The sequence below is a fragment of the Falco punctatus genome (genome assembly GCF_963210335.1).
Source record: "Falco punctatus genome assembly, chromosome: 5".
Taxonomy (NCBI): Eukaryota; Metazoa; Chordata; class Aves; order Falconiformes; family Falconidae; genus Falco; species Falco punctatus.
The window spans coordinates 52,834,742-52,847,819 of NC_137584.1; the positions used below are offsets into that span (position 1 = coordinate 52,834,742).

General features: G+C 43.6%; 1 long non-coding RNA gene across 4 annotated transcripts in view; it reads right to left on the reverse strand.

Annotated features, from left to right (window-relative positions):
• The window catches only part of LOC308064924, a 47,958-nt gene extending 40,101 nt beyond the window's left edge, over window positions 1-7,857 (reverse strand). For 3 of the 4 annotated variants that reach the window (XR_013928593.1, XR_013928594.1, XR_013928595.1), the window contains exon 1: window positions 1,263-7,685. This is a non-coding gene — a long non-coding RNA (uncharacterized lncRNA). The other variant, XR_013928592.1, reaches the window with a different exon arrangement.
• Window positions 7,858-13,078: the final 5,221 nt, after the last annotated feature.

Consider the following 13,078-nt stretch of genomic DNA (forward strand, 5'->3'; position numbering starts at 1 on the left):
CGCAGGAGCGGATCGGGGATCACCCGCTCGCTTTTCCAACGGGTTAGCGCTTGGCTTTTACAAACGCTCCCTAAAGCATAGAGGTATTCCTCCAGTGTCTGGCCAAACACGTTAATATACGCTCTCCCAACCATACTGACGCTCGAGCACGTCGTCTAACGCAAATGTAAGAAGACGGGTCACTTATTTGTTAGCAAAGGGGACAAAAGGGTCCCGGGCCGCTCACGAAAGCGCCCTTGGTGGTGCAGGGGCCGGGGTCCTGCGCGGGCAGCCACCGCCCCCCGGCCCGCCGCCCCCGGCCCGGCCGCTGTGTTGCAGTGCCTCCAAGCGGATTTGCAGCGCTACTGCCGTGCCAGGGGCGGGCCGGGACACCGGGGCGGTTTGATGAGCCTGAAGGAAACTTCACCGGTTACTGCCTCCTTAGGCTCGGCCGCTACTTTATGCGATGCGTAATGACACTGGTTCTACTGACCTTACTTACCTGGTCAAAGATATGCATGCCTGCCCCACAATCTTTAGATACAGGTTATATAGAGAGATACATGCAGATGCAGCCATAGAAGGTCTGCGAACCAGTCTCGGGCATGTTTAAGCATGTCTTTCCCTGTTGCTGGTGGCTGTGCGGGGGCCGGCCGTGGGAGGAGGGGGGCACAGGTAGGCCCAGCTGCGGGGTGGGAGAAATCCCGCAAATCCTCCACGGACTCTGCAGCAGCCAACTGCAAACTGTGTAAGAATTTGCCCCGTAAGTCATCTAGATACTTTGTTCCTGAGATTTTTCTGAAAGGGATGGCCCATGCACCATCCCCATAGATGTTACTGTGGTATCTCAGCCTTTCTCCCTGGATAATTTTGACACCAGGATCTTCCATGAATGGCATCTTTCTAGAAGATGCCCACATTTTAAAACAGAAGGGAATACCTCTCACAGCCACCCCTGAAGGTGAATTCAGGTACTTCTCCATATCACTCACTGAATAAATTTGTTATCATAAACAAGCAGTGAGCCACCTACAGAACTTCACGGGACTTGCTGTGCTTGAAAGGGCTTCTTTGGGCACTGCCAACACAGTGTTTGTAGACAGATTTAATTTTTGGAAGCACTTATTGCTGTTCATGCAGCATGCTGGGATTTGCATAGTCTCCTAGCCCCTGGAGAAGGGCATCACTCACCTAGCAGGCATTGCCTCCATCACCATTTGTTATTGAAACGGCACATTTGTGCTAGGCAGCTGTCTGCCACCCTTTCATAGCCCATCACTCACCTCTAGTTCTGCAGAACAGAGTTTTCTAAGGGGAACATACACCTGGCAGCAGGACATCCCCCAGGGGCTGCGGCCAGCACTGCCAGCTCTTCGCTAGGAGTCCCTGCCCATCCGCTGCTGCCACCAGTGCCAAAGGTCTCTCCGAGGTGCTCAGCTCATGGGTTAAGCACAACTAAGTGGTGCATCCACTTTCTCTGTCTTTTGCCCTTGTGTGAAGCAGGTGCGAATGATTTCAAATGCCTGGAAAAATGTGATGTGGTAGCACTGTATGTACTTCTGCATAGGTGTGAAATACACCCTGTATACAAGCACCCTGTCAGGCCCAGAGTAACAGCTGTGCCGTGCAGTCCGGGTTTCTTCTGTTTTTCACTTACAGACAGGTTTCAGAAAGGATTTCAGGCACAGCCAATATCCACCTCCACATGTCCCAAGGTAAGAGCCAGAACGTATCTCCAGTAAATTGTCAGCACCTAATAAAAAGGCTAAATCATTCCACAGAGGCTAGCTTGAGTCATTTGAAAAAGAAAACAATTCGCAGAGCCACTACTGCTCCATAGTGAGGAGCCATTATTAGATGAATCCTCAGGGGCAAACTCGGTTGCGGTTGGTCAGTCATTTAAATATTCCTATTTGGCTGCCTCCATGCTGTCCAGGACATGAAGCAAATGAAGCCTGGCTGTTACCCAGATGATCCACGATGTTGTGACCAGATGGAACTTCGCTTACAACACGTGTAGGTGCCTGCTGGACAATAAACAGGCTTTAGCTGTCTTTTGCTCTGATGAACTCAAGGGGGTTACTGGCAGGTTAAAACAATCACAGCCCCCAAAAGATTATTATTTTTTTTAATTTATACCAGATGAGCAGAACAACAACTACAGCAAAGGTTAAATGGGTGTTTATTTTTTGTATTAACACTGATTTCTGGTTTTGCCACTTAACCACGGATCAGCAAAGAAAAACAGCTCTATTTTTGCCCATATGCTTGTGTTTGTTTATTTTTTCTCTTGAAATTTTTGTGATAGCTGCAAACACAGTTTACAGTTCAACCAAAAATTATTTATAGCCTCATATCCATTCAGGGGGCGAGAGGGTGGGTATGTATGTATATGCATGAGTGATAGACTCCACGCCCCCACCTTCTCACCGTGTACTTCTGCATGACTGCCCATACTCCCTTCTAATAACTTTTGAATTAATTGGACAATTTCAATTAAATACCATCTGAATTCTTATAAATACCATGAAAATAAAAAGCCAGAGATAGAAGAAAGAGAAAGATTCTAGATTCTGCTGAAAGGAAAGCTGCAGTGCAGGCTCCACCCTTGTTACCCATCAGAAACTAGAGAAAGGGAGAGATGCATGGATGCACATGCACCCATACAAATTCTGACTGTTCCAGCTGTGGGAAAAGCCTTATTAGACACCAGAGAAGATGCAGATCCATGGCCAGCCAGGCTACAATGACCCTACTGTGCAGTTTCTCAGAGCACAGACATAAGAAACCTGGGAATAGAATAGAAGGACCAGGCAGAGGCCAAAGCTCATGCAGAAATCTCGGTTCTCTGCATCCTCAGGTTTTGTATTTGTTAATGAAATCTCTGGTTGTTCTTGACAACAAGAGGAGACAGAATCAAACAGCCTTTAAATGAAATTTCCCCATTCATGAGAAAGAATGCAAAAGCTGATCCCAACACCCATGCTTTAAATGAAACTTTAAAGCTGTTTTGATTGCCCCTCACTCAGATGTAATCACCAGTTCTAGAAGCTGAACACTGAGGGGTTGAGTGAGCATCCCCAGTCTGCTCCTGGAGAAATTCAGCTTACTTAGCTGAAACCACTGTTGAAGCTTGTGCTAATATGTCCAAGTTTCATGATGTAGGGAACACCCACCAGATCTGTTCCAACAGCTCAGTTGCATGGAGAGTAACATCAAGATGAGAAGTAATGAACAGCTGGCAATTTTTTCAAATGCTTCAGCTGGTTCTCAAATGATTTTGTAACAACAGCCCTGAAAGAGCAGAAATTTCTGCTGCTTTCACAGGAAAAAAGATGGAAAACAGGCACTGCTCAGTAGGAATCATATTATTTTACTGTAGTTTTACACAAAGGGTATGTTGCTTTCTGGAAATGTCACATTTGTGCTGGAATGATAAGAAACAAATCACAGTCACCAGAGCACAGGAACTGGGCAGCCTATGCCTTTTAGTGAAGCTACTTTGATGTTAAATGTGTTGGGTGCCTGTATAAATTTCATTTCCACATTTTCCTGCTGTTGAACCATACTAATTCTGCTAATGTTAATTTTTCTGTTCTTCCTCAAAAAAAAAGATTCTTATTCCCAAGAGCTATCACGTGTTTGTGAGGCTGAGGAAGAAGAACTTTTCAAAGAGTGACCAGTACATTCATATTTTCATTTCCTAGAGCCAAAAGGAAAAGCACAGGTCACAGGAGAAGTTTAAGCACGAGTTGTATCTTTTTTTAATTAAAAAAGTAAAACCTCGATGTGCAGACCAAACTTCTTGTTACCATGGCTAGCTGGTACCAGAATGACACTTATGCCAGAGAAAAGCTGTGCTGTTGCGAGGGACTGTGCTAGGGTTTCCTAAGGAAGGCAGCTGTGATGGATGCCTGATCATGAAGAAGGAGGAAAAGATCTGTATTTTATTGTAGCAAATGCAGACACTTTTAACAAAAAAAAAAGTGGAGTAGAAACTAGCTTCTAAAACCAGAGAAATCCTGGCTTGGAAGTGTTTCCACAAACACACATCCAATGTTTAATCCACAGTGATAAACTATTCTAGACAAGTGGACATCCAGGAATAACGCTTACTGGAAATACTCTTGCCATTTGGAAGTAGAGAAAAAAATTGAAAACAGCATGGTCAGCCTTGGAGAGTAAAGAAGGCAGAGGATAAAGATATGTGGGGAAGAGATATGCAGAGATACAGGTGCAGAGATGCAGCTGTCTCATGGCTGTGATGCTGCTTCCTCTCTATTGGACATAGTTTTGCAGCACCAGATGCTTGAGTCAATTGAGCTGAACACTGGGCAGTGAGCGGTAAAGCCGCTCTGTGTGGCTGTGATGAGCACCATATCCACAGCCCATTCGTGCCAGACCTGCTTTCTGAAGCAATTTCTGTCCAGACTCCAGGACCAGCTAATGACCTCCTTCCTAGTCCTAGGTGAGCAAGACTCCACTTTCAGTTCTGGGGGTAGGAGCTGATGGTAAGGAAAGGTGATGGGAGATGTCAGGCAGGCTTTGGGAAGCTGATGGGAACCAGTATGAACTTTGGAGGACTGAGCTTGTAGGCCAGGAGGAGGTATGGATGTTTCAGCGGGCTGCGGATAAAGGTATTTCCCTGTTCCTCCTTGTGTCTCTCAAACCCCTCATCCTCCTGGGTTTTCTGACCCCAGGGTCTCTTTCCTGCTCTATCTCTGCAATGATATAAGTTATTCATATAAATAATTATAGTTGTTGCTTCAAAATGGATCAACTTAGAGATAAACAACACCTGAGAAGACAATTTTCAAGGTAAGCTGTAGTATTCCAAGGAGTTTTACTAGAGCAAATGACTTAAATGGACCTTCAAAAGAGGCTACTGAGCTGAATACTGGTGAAATGTTCCTGCTCCTGGCTCTGACCTTGGCTTTGTTGAGAAGATCAAGACTTCAGCCAAGGTCTGGCAAGGAAAGGGGAGAGTGCACAGATACTATTGCTCCTGATGCCCTCTCCAAGTTTTTCTCACGCTGGATACCATCTCCAAAACAAGATCTCACCTCCTGGCTGCCACCTCTTACTTGTTATCCAGGGCTTGCTACTGCCCAAGTATGTTCCAGCTTTCCTCTGACTCTTGCTTGGCTCTTGTATTTAAACAGTATATGCTGTTTATGTTTATTATGTTTAAACATAACGCTGACTAAAGTGGTTTAAGGCAGAAAAAGAAACTGACTGACTACACTAATGAATCTAGCTGAAAATCTTCAATGCTACCAGGACTGTAAGTCACTGTGCGTTCATTACTACACAGACAAGTTTAGCTACCATAATCGCTTTTGAAACATCTTTGTTGCAGGTTAGTACAGCTAAACAGGTGCACTGCAGAGTGCAGTCAGCATCAGGAAGGTAAGACCACAAGTCAGTGTTATTTCTCACATTCTGAATATCAGAAATTTCTACCTGAAATAGTCATATGAAATGAGGTACCAGGAAATGGTAACTGGTTAAGCAATTGAACAGCAAATTACTTTGTGCAGTTAGAATACAGGGAAAGTTCTCGTTTCTGAACTGCAAGCATGGCTTCACTCATTAGTTCCAGATGCGGATTTAGATAATTTTAAAGCATACATATTTACAAATCAACCATTCAAACACTACATACAAGAAAAAATATACAGATGTGAGTTGAATCATACCTCACCAACTACGTCTGTTCTGTGTTTGGTAGCAACACTGAAAGGCAGGTTAAGTTTCATGAGTCAGGTGCTACAAACCAGTTGTAAACACTGCTACACTTCAGCAGGAGCACACTTAGGCTGTGCATCTACCTATGGTGCTTTGCATCTCATTGCATCAGATCTTTCTTAACCAACACTATTCAGTACCATTGCCAGGCTGTAACTCCCTTGTCCATGCCACAGAATGTTGTACTTTGGAAGCCACAATCCTCCCAGAGCCTGCACTTTGGCTACTTTGGGTCAGCTGTCCTGGCTGTGCTCCTTCCCGGCTTCTCGTGCGCCTCCACGCTGGCAGAGCACAGGAAACTTGAGAAGTCCTTGATTTAGAGTAAGCACTACTTAACAACAACTACAACATCAGTGTATCAACTTTATTGTCATACTAAATCCAAAACACAGTGCTGTACCAGCTACTAAGAAGAAAATTAACTTTACCCCAACCAAACCCAGGACATATGATAGCAGAGGCCTTAAGAAGTGGAGACACAGGGAGTATAGAGGAGTACAGCTGCAGGATTATAAGAGACTGGGCACAGGCCTGGCATTAGAGACCCTACAGGTGCAAACAACTTACCAACAGCTAGTTAAAAAAATGCAGATCTGCACAAAACTGGTTTTAGGGCAACAAAAAGAACAAAGAAATAGTACCTAACATACATAAAAGGCACGAGATACAGTTCATTCAGATGTAATGTGGATCTGCACATCAGCAGAGAAAAATCAAGGTTTAAAAACACGTTAGCAAGCATATAAACAGGGCCTGAAGTGGATCCTTGGGTAAGGAAGCAGAAACCATCATCATGAACATCATATTCCTTTAGCAAAGGACTCCAGATGCTGACAATTTCCCATAACATGTGCTCCACCATCACCAGAGTCAAACCACCAACCCCAGGAGTCAGAGGAGCAGGGGAAGGGGGAGCAAAGCATTGGGAAGAGGGGTAGAACTAAGAAGTGTGTGTATAATGGTTTTAACTGTGTTACCGTTATTGGTGTTTTTTTCTGCAAGAATGTATTCTTTCTCTTTCTGTAATAGTTACTAATAATTCTTGCATTAGACTGCTGAGATTTTATTTATACCAACAAGAGAATATTGGCTTTATACAGAAGGCAAGTTTCCCCTCTGCCCATAAACAAGACGTTGTGCATAACAAGGAAGCCCAGCATGCTTTGGTGGGACCAGGACATTTTGTCATATATGATAGATTAACAGCGATATACAGGAGATGAGGGGCAGTTTTGGCACCCAGCACCAGCAGCAAGTGCCCAACTGAAGTGATGGGATACCTCCTTTAGAGCAGTGCCCCCCACAACAGTCACCCCCTCTGGAGGCTGATCACACCCAGCTCCTCTCACTCCATGAGAAGAGATCTGGAGTGTAAAATCCTGTCAGGGCACTGTGTCAGGGATGAGCTGGGCCATCAATATCGCTTCAGCACAGTTCCTCCAGCTGTTCAAGGGCTGCAAATGGCATTCATAGCCCCGAGATAACTGTGCTAGCAGAGAAAGGGTTCTCCAGCCAGCTTTCACCGAAGATCAGGTCCAGTTTATGGACTTATGTCTGTGAGCAAGTACACAGTGCCTGCTGATGCTGTGATTTCAGGGTGATTCCCTGAGTAGGGAAAGAGATAGTGTCACCTTCTGCAGCCAGGTGTGTCAGCAGCCTCGGGGTACTAGTCTCTGTCGTAGTCAAAAATCCCCATAACCTGCTGCCTGAGACATTAAGACCTGCCTAAACAGGGTCATGTAGCCAAGTTAGTCAGGCGCTGAAGTTCTGTTAGGCAGTGATGCTGTGTAAGTTTAGTTTTCTAACAGCAAAAGAGCATCCTGAGGGACAGGCATGATTTCAAATGTTGTTAGCGTTTTGCACTGTTTCTGCAGAGCTAGCAAGGTCTCCCAAGCTACCTTCTCCCAGTCCTGGTCAAGGAGGCACACATCCCAGCAGGAAAAAGAGTACAAAAGGTACACTTACATAGCATGAAAGCAAGTTGCATCATGGCAGTAATCTAAACCACCTGGGACTACTTGACTGGCATCATCAAGCATCTCTCCATTGCTACAGCATCCTTCCTTGTCTCAAAAGGCAATTGCAATGTCTCTAAGATCAAACGGAAAAGAAAACACACACACACACCCTCCTCCCAGCACCACCACCACCCACCCACACATATCACCCCCACCCCCATCCCACCCACCCCCAACAACAAACAAAAAGATTATCTCCAGCTCTTCATAGCCCAAGTTAGAAACAAAACAAACCAGACCAACCACGTATGATACATTATTGCAAATAAACATGATTTTGGAAGGAAAATAACTTGCTTTGTCATCAGTTTTCCTTCCTCCTAGAAGCCGTTGGCATTCAAAGTTCAGCAGCTTGGCTCAAAAAGAGGCAGCACAACAGCAACAGCACTACCAAGGGCAAGAAATGGATTTTATGAAATCTCTGAGGGTTATTTTGTGTCTTGCATGTCCTGTAGCATGTAATGTCAGCTTATTTAGGAACAGAGGTTCTCTTCTATTTTTATAGTTCTGCAGATAACATGGAAAAAGGATTTCAAAACTATTTCAGGGAAGTGGTAGTTAAAACGTTCTGTATCATGTTGCACTCTTGCACAACCTAAACCTTTGCATTCTCTTAGCAGCCACGGTTGGTAATTTTTGCAGACTTTTATGTACTCTTGTACAATTGAATATCCAGAGACAATAGTGATCACCTGGTCTGTCTTTGTGCACAGTGTAACCACTTCTTAATTTCTGTATTACACTTCTTAGTTCTGCATTAATCCTAAAACTTCTGTTAAGCTATGGCATATTTTCTAGAAAGATGCTTGCTTCTGATTTCATGTCAAACGCTCATGATCTTATCAGTTCCCGGCATAATTTGTTCTGATGGGACGTATTGTTAAAAACCATACAGACACCTTTTCTGCATTGCATCTGTTTACAAGGTTTCCCCTAGACTGAAGATCTATTTTCTATCAGAAACCTCGTCGCATCTAAAGAGACCACAATTTGCCTTCTGTCAGACAAACTGTACTAACTGTCTTGGTTTGTTTTCTTTTTACTAGACAGAATTTCCAGATCTGAGATTATGCTTTTCCGGACACTGTAATTTTTAAGCGATCCAGGCAGCATAAGTAGTCATAAAATTGAAGTATCTACCCCAATTATTTCAGGTATGGTTATAACATAGCATACCTTCTACACTTGTCTGATGTTCTTCTGCTTATGCATTCCAGAGTTATATTACATACAGCTCTGACATACAGCTTCCTATTGGGAGCTTGTGAGAAGCAGCACGCTAAGTAAAACCAAATGTCCATCCAGTCCTTATCCTCACAGTGGTACTTAGGATAGGGTATGTAAATGCTCAAAATAGGGTATGTGCACTCATTTAGATACAGGGCACATACAGAGAGACCCTCTCATTGACAACACAACCTAGTATCTGGCAAAGTACCTCACCAGCAAACTCAGCAGTTTTCTGCATCAATCCATTACCAGAACCATGTGATGCTAAACAGGTAGAATGTGTGACATCAACACTTCTTTTTCCCCCACAAACAATTTGACATACATGTTGTCAACTGTACTCGATTTGAAGAGAAACAAGAAAATATTTGATATTGTTACTCTAAGCAGCATGCTGCACCTCTTCCTCACAAACATGCTGTCCTTCTGAAGTCATGGTTTGACACAGAGGAAGTGCTTTTTCAATAATTTTTTTTCCTAAATTTGAAAACTTTTTTTCCTCTTATAAAATAAAGATATACAGTCATTTGGGTACAATTTTGCTAGAAGTAGTACAAAGACCTTAATTAAATAAAAATCCTCACCACAAGCATATACCCCAAACAATAAGCTCAATGATAACACTTCCTAAATGTAAACTACATCCAGCTGATAGCCTCCATCTCTTCCCATACAAAGTTTCATTTTGACTTTGGATGGAACTGATGTAACCAAATTTAAAGAGAAGCTAGCAAGGCAAAAGGTCAGACCTGCAAAGTTCATTTTGATCTCACTGGTAGGATGGAAGACCTATGAATTTACCTACTGACTTTACTGCTCTCTTGTAGAATTGTCTTTAAGTATGTTAAGAATATTTTGTCTTACTCAAAACAGAAAGCAAGTGATATGAAGTAAAAATAAAATAGACTTCCTGTAATCCCAGCCAAACATACATTTCCCTTTAGAAGACCATATAGACGGGATCCTATTAGTCTTCCAGTCCCTGTTTTGAGAATAGAAAATGTTTCTTGAGAACATTTGTCATTAAAGTAATAACACTGCAGTCAGTCAAATGTGATGTAAAGCCCTTTGTGTTAGACTTAGCAGTCCTTCAACACTTAACTTGCAGATTTTATGTTAAAAATGCAAGTTAGTGAAGTAGCTACGTCCATTTCTCCCTGCATGTGTTCTTTTAATGCAAACTTAAAGGGCAACTAGCTGTTGACAGAAATGTAATTCAGTGGTCTTTTCACTGCTTTTCAAATACAAATGTGTTTTCTTCCATAGTTACAGTATGACATATGTACTAACAATAGCACCTTTTAGTTCCTTTCATTCGAATAAGGGAAAACTAAGGAAGTGCTGGAAGATGTCATCTGTAAAAAAGTCAATTGACAAGGCCAGCAGCAGGACCAGAAATGGTTCCTAAATCTTAGGCCAGTGCTTTCCTTTTTAACTCTTTGTGCTACCTCTTTTACTCTCTAAATAAGACTATTTCTTTTCTACCTAGACGTATTATCAATGCTACAGCATTAGAACTCCAGCTTTTAATACTCCCTCAGTCCCACATGAAGTATCGTATCTCATACAAACAGTTCTCCAGGCTCAATCTGGCAGATGCCTCTGGGGGCACAGGAGGATAATGCAGAATGCCATGTACGGATGCACTCAGCGCACAGCCGCCTTCAGCAGCAGCAGATTGCACAGCAGGGCTTACAAGTCCTTCTAAGACTAAAGGCAACAGACCACTGTAGCACTCACAGGCTTTCATGGTAATGCAGGGGGAAGGGGGTTAACTCGTGGGGTCTGAGTGCTGAGAAAGGAGGCAGTTCTGACTTCTCTGTGCACTTGTACCTAGCTGTGCCTGGCTGGTTAGCAGAATGATCTTAAACAAATGGGTGTAGCAGCAAAGCATCCCCAGGGAAAGAGTCACGGGTGAGGGAAAGATGCTTCAGCTGCACCGTTTCACAGACTAGCTATGTTTCCCCAACCCTGACAATCCTTAGCACAAGTACCTCCAAACAACTACAGCAGGAGATTAAACACAAATGTATTCCAGATGCTACCACCTGAGACTCTGGGATGTGAGGAAATGAAAATGGGAGTACTGTGTTTGTCATGGTGGCTGGGCTAGCTGCTCCAGCCTTGCTCCTGAAGGCCTTCCCAACTGTACCTTCACCGGAGTCAGGCCTTAGGCATCTCCCACAGGCTTACTGTAGCCGCTAATGAATGATAAAAGAGGGCCTTAAATTCCCCTTTCCGTTCCTGTAAGACTCACCATGTCAAAGCAATGGGCTTTAGGAGCAGAAGGGGGAAACCACGGGGACTGGATGTGGCAGAAGCTGCGGAGGAGCTGGCGGGAGGCTGGAGGGCTCACGGAGCAGTGCTGTGCGGCCTGAACCACAACAGGGAGGAGGAAATCAAGTCAGGTGAAATGATAGCTAATGAGCAAAAGCCCTTGTAATCCTTGATGTATCTGTGCCTGTCCCAGAATGTGATCCCAAAGTCTCTGACTTTGAAGGTCCCAGTCGCCAGTCACCCATTCACTTTGCAATCAGGCTCACCTAGGGATTTCCACATAAACCTTTGACAGAGCTGTTCAGAGGGACTTGCCACCCACTTCTCTAGATTAAGGCATCATTTATCCTCTCAACCTAGTTACAAAGCACGCAAGACTAAAGCATGAAACCAACAAACAGATCTACAGGTCTTCTCCCTTAGATTTTCTTACCACGCTGTGGCTGACTTTCCTCATCTCTGGCGAAAAAAACCCACAACCAAGGCAGAAAACCCCAACCCCCCAACCAGCCACCCCCCCCCCCGCATTTACTGCCTGTAGCATTATCTCTTTTTACAGGTCATACCAGCCAGTTAGCTTTTTCACCGACATGTTTGGGCATCTCTTGAAATCCCATAAAAGTTTCTGTTCTGCACTCTTGCCTCTAGAAGAGTGTTCTAGTCAATACACTCCCAGCTGTTTTTATCTTAATTCTTCTGAAACTGTGCACCTGAGGCTGGCTGGGGCGTTACTGTGTCAGTACTACTTGCTGGTTCTCTAGCATTTTCTTTACAGCTCACTCGGTTGTAATTCTATTGGTCTCACTCGGTTGTAATTCTATTGGTCTGGAAGATCGTACATAAGCCTGGCAGCCACCGATCTGAAAATTAACAGGAAGTCTGACGCATTCGTGAAGCTCGTAAGGAAAAGAATGCAGACATTTTTCTCAGCCATCACAACCCACACAGAGACACGTAGCAAAATGCAGAGGACCCTCTCCCCAGCCGCCCACTTCTGTTTATCCCCTAAGACATGTTCACATAGCAAAGCCTTTGTTATGGTCAGGTTGTGAGGAGCATTTTGGCTGCCATCTGGATCACTCAGTCGTGTGTTCAGAGAGAAAAAGAACAGTTACTATGTTTGTGTCATTTTTTTTTCTGCAAATACATGTTAGCCTGTATGTTGTTTTCAATCATTAAATTCTACCTGGTTGCCTCCCTTTTGGAAACAACAAATACCAAGACTACAGCTCTCAGGGCATCAGTCACAACCTCTCATTTAAATATGGGAGCAATTTAATAATCTACTTTATGATGATTAAATGATAGATGATTAAATCTAATAATCTACTTTTTTATGCTTTGAAGCATAACAGTAGCCAACATTTGTTTTTTCAGCAGAAAGCTCAATAACTTGAAGGGTCAGGACAAAGGTTAACATTCAGGTTCTTGACTCTATTTTACAGGCAAGTCACTGATCTTTCAGAACAGCAACATACTGGAAAGGCAAGTGTTTATCATTTCCACCTCTTGAGGAAAAAATACCTACTTCCTCCTTGTTCAAAATCCTTCAAAGACTTGGCACGAACACAGTCCTCTGGGACTAACTAAATCCCTGCCTTTAAAAATGAAGTAATTATTTCTGGTTCCCTTTTAGACCCACTCCACATTTCTGTAACCTACAGCTTTATTCATGTGTTTGTTCATATTCATTTTCAGGCACAACACAAATGCCTCACACTCCCCTTTTCAAAATTCTGGTGTATCCAGTGCCTGGGCAGTGTATCAAGGCTGGGCTGGTGAACAGCTTGGCACATAGTAGGCTGCCAAGAAAAATAAATAATCAG